This window comes from Solanum stenotomum, chromosome 9 (assembly GCF_019186545.1).
Source record: "Solanum stenotomum isolate F172 chromosome 9, ASM1918654v1, whole genome shotgun sequence".
NCBI lineage: Eukaryota > Viridiplantae > Streptophyta > Magnoliopsida > Solanales > Solanaceae > Solanum > Solanum stenotomum.
The window spans coordinates 30,566,898-30,571,138 of NC_064290.1; the positions used below are offsets into that span (position 1 = coordinate 30,566,898).

Genomic DNA, 4,241 nt, shown 5'->3' on the forward strand with positions numbered 1-4,241 from the left:
CTACTTAACCCTTTGTCAACTGAAATTTTAAACTCAATTAAAATAAGATTTTTAAACTCATTCTATCACGACCTGATTTCTCAAGTCATGATGGCACCTACTATAACCCACCAGTAGGTAAGCCAACCCGTAACCCGGAATAACAAGTAATGGGTCTGAGGGTAGAAACTAAACAAGAGTAGGCAAATAACAATATAAACAGGCGGAGGCAAACCAAAAACATATATACAAATAAAGATCCCTCCCAGAACCTGGAAGTCACTAGTACAAAGCTACTACAAAATGAGTACAAGTCCCAAAAGTGGACAACAGAGATTGGACTGTCTGGAAAGGTAAAAGACAAGTCTATATGTACAGGTGGAGACTGAAATAGTACAAAACGCCGTGTGCTCACCCCCGTCTCCGGATCAGTCTGCTCCAAGCTCGATCAACGCTGGCTACTAGTGCCCGAACCTGCATCACGAAATAGATGCAGAGCGTAGCATGAGTACCAAAACAACAGGTACCCAGGAGGCATCAGACCAACTGAGCAAGATAAGCAAAAGTAAACTGAAATGCGAATAAAGGGTCACAATCAAGGGCAAAAGAGTAGTAAATGGGGGTATGTACACGAGCGTACAGGCAACAAAGACAAGAAATCTAACTAACTCCGTCGGGCTCCCATAAACCCGACGGGTACGCTCGTGCACAATAAAATAAACCACCTGCACGGACCCCCATAAGCCTGGCAGATGCACTGACAGTTGAAGTAAAAGAATGGAGTTAGAAGGTCTATCGCAATATTACCAATTTTCGGACTTTAACTGAACCATTTCCAATTATATTCCAAGATCTCATTACGTCTCGGACTTTAATCGGAACATCTCCAACCTGGTATCAAAACCTCAACCTACAGATGAGAGTAATCAAAGACTAAACTGAAGCTTGAGTAAGGAATTGGGAATGCACCACGTGCAAACTGGACCACGGACTCGAATCGGGTATCATAGCTAATGAGTCAACCTATATGGGCTGGACCACAGACTCGAACTGGGTGTTGTAGCCAAAGGTCGGGCACGGGTGAGCTGGACCACGGACTCGAACCGGGTACTATAGCCAAAATCAAATCACAGGTAACTTGGACCACAGACTCTAACCGGGTACTATAGCTAAGCCTGGACATAAGTAAACTGGACCACGGACTCTAACCGGGTGTTGTAGCTAAGAATCAATATCCAACCATACCATACGTCGCGGGAAATATCACCAAACCGATTACCGTAAATAATCATTTCAGTCTGACCCTCATATACCCCAAATCGCCGAGGAAGTATCCAATAGTGAGTAAGCTAGACCATAGACTTTAACCGGGTGCTGTAGCCGATAGAAAAACAGGGCATTATGGATACAATGTCATAAGCTGAGTTACCGCCTAGCTAAGGCTCAGACTATCAGACTCAAGTCTGCTATATCAGTCTACAAGGAGCTGACCGTCCGAAACGACGTCGGAAAAAGTTCCACTACCCACGACATCCGAAACCTCGCAAGTCTATGGCAAGACTAGTCTAAGCCTAGGCTAAGGTCAAACATACTTCAAATCAATATTATCATATACACCACAAGGTATGGATATTCAATAATATCAAGAGTCATGCTTTCATAATCCAACAATTTCCCGAAATAAGGTCTAAGGCAGGAATTATAGAAATTTAGCATGCTCAACACCCGAACCCCTCCATACTCAAGCAAATCAATAAACAATTGCCTAAACATGCTCAATCTCACGAGGGGAAAACCATAGCCTACCTGAAAGCCGATCACGCGTGCTCCAACTCACGGTACCAGAGCTTTTCCCCTCCGAACGGTCTCCAAATGCTTCCCCACTATCAAAAGGTTAATCACCTCGTCATTACGAATATGTTGACACTAAAATTATATTTTTCGGAGACGGACCCAAAATTGGGTCTAAAACGGAATTGTGGGACCCACAACTGGAATCCCGAAAACGAATCCGTGAAAACGTCCCAAATACCTTACTAAACTAATACCCCAAAATTTAGCACAAAAAGATGCCTAAAACATAGCAAATCAGCCCCAACAATTAAAATCATTAATAAGTCTTAACTTACGACTTGGCAGCCCCTTGATCACCAAATTCTGGAAAAACGAGACCCTTCCAACCCAAACAGATTATACCACGACGATCCTTGCGAAAAACTCTACAAGTTAGCCTTAAGAATGACTCAAAACGGACCTAAGATGATCAAGATCTAACCTTTCAAAGTTCAACAAAAACTCATTCCGAAATCACTCTAGCAGTAGCTAAATTCGATTCCTTACCTCAAACGAAGCCTCCCCTCGCGTTTCTGAGCTCACCTCTAGATTCCCCACAAAATTCTCTTGAAATTAGCCTTTTGAATCACCTAATTTGAGCTTAAAATGTAGGAGATATCTATGTTTGAAGATGAGGAAAAAAAATGGACGAAATTTGTCTTTAAATCTGAAAATTTCCAGATTTCAACATGCTGCCACGTGGCGTCGCGTGGATCTGCCACGTCACCACCGCGTTAGAATTCAACAACTCTTCAAACCTAAATTCTGATGTTCCGGACTCGTTCGGAGTCGAAAAAATACAAACCATATATGGAGTCTGATTGGAAATGATATTTCGAACTCAACAGTGAAGTCGAAATTTCCATTGGAGATCACTTCGATGAAAAGTGGGTCCCACACCCAGTATCGTTTTGAGCCAGATCCCACAACAGGCATCTAAAGCCTCAGGAAGTGAACAAAGTGTCGTTCTAGACCAAAATCGATATTCCGAAGCTAACCTAGCTGTCAGAATTTTCATCTGAGCAAGTCTTCCAAGAAGGTTGACCAAAGTCAACTATAGACCAAATTACAAGGGCAAAAACGTCAAATGGCCCTAAACTCGTACCGATTGCCTCGATACTCATGTTGACCATGCTACTAGCCAAATTTGGTCATTCCGGAGCTGATGGAATCATCAAAATTTTATTCTAAGGTCTTTTACCTGAATTTATGACCGAAGTCAACTTTTCAAGTTATAAAATCTCCTAAACAGGAAAACGGGCCTAAAACCCAAACGAACGACCAGGCGACCAATCAGTCAGTGCCAGCAAGTCATAAATGACTTGGGGTCGCTACAGGAATGCTCTAAACGATGGAATGAATGCTTTAATTTAAAAATGACCTGGAGGGTCATTACTCATTCTGAGCATTAATCAAGCTTATGTGATATTTGTTTTTGCTGACTCAATATAGTGTGTGGTGTCACACTTCTAAAGGCGAGTGGAAGCCATGAATTTGCTTTGGAAAAACTAATATTAAAAAGAAAAGAGAAAAAGGGTAACGTCCCAACCCCTCCCTTTTCTTCCACTACATCTTTGCCCTATTTTGTCCATTGAATATGGTGTTCTGGTGTGTTTTGGCATTGTCAATAAAGATTTCTGATGTTGAAAGAGCATTGGTTGTCGATGGTGACCGTTTCTGGTGGTAGTTTTTGCTCCAGTGGCCATATGTCTTCCATGGTAGTCGTATGATGGTTTGGGTGATTGACGTTGAAGAGAATTTTTTTAAAAGGATGAATTTGGCAGCCACATCCTTCAAGTCACACAAACTTTCTTGGTTTCTCTTGATCTCAAGTCACAGAAACATTGAGATATGCTTTTGACCATCTTCTTCTTTGACGAGGAAGACCCCAAAAAAACAAAGCCAACTTTGTGTGAAGAAAATAGTGAGTTATCAAAGAATTAGCCTTTTTTTTGTGTGAAGAAATATGAAGAGAAAAAAGAATAAGAGGAATGGAAATGGTGTCACGAGTGATAGTGGGTTGGGGAAGGTGGAGGAAAGGTGAGAGAAACATCAATTTTAATTTATTTTCTTAAAATAGAAAATTTGTTATTTTTGCCTTTTATTTTCTATTTTTGGTTAATAATTAAAAAATAGCTATGAAGACATTATGACATGGCATATCAATATATGTGACATGGATATGACATGTCATTTATGTAAGGAAGAGTGAGCCACACATATGGTTGGAGGGCTTTATATCATGTCATTAGCCGGAACCATTTTCTTCGTCTTAAGATCACATGTCTCATCACAATGCACAATAACATCAATGAAAATAATCAATTTCACACTATAAGGAAACGACAACAATTCAAGCGATTCAAGTTCACATTAATGCAATCAAAGCATTTCATCAATCAACCACATAGGGTTTACAACAAGGGAAT

At 40.8% G+C, this 4,241-nt stretch overlaps 1 long non-coding RNA gene across 1 annotated transcript; it reads right to left on the reverse strand.

Annotated features, from left to right (window-relative positions):
- Positions 1-334: 334 nt before the first annotated feature.
- LOC125875590 (uncharacterized) lies at positions 335-2,350 on the reverse strand. Its single transcript, XR_007447449.1, has 3 exons — positions 2,320-2,350; positions 1,786-1,862; positions 335-453 (listed from the first exon to the last, which is right to left on the reverse strand). It is a non-coding gene; the product is annotated as an uncharacterized LOC125875590 (long non-coding RNA).
- Positions 2,351-4,241: the final 1,891 nt, after the last annotated feature.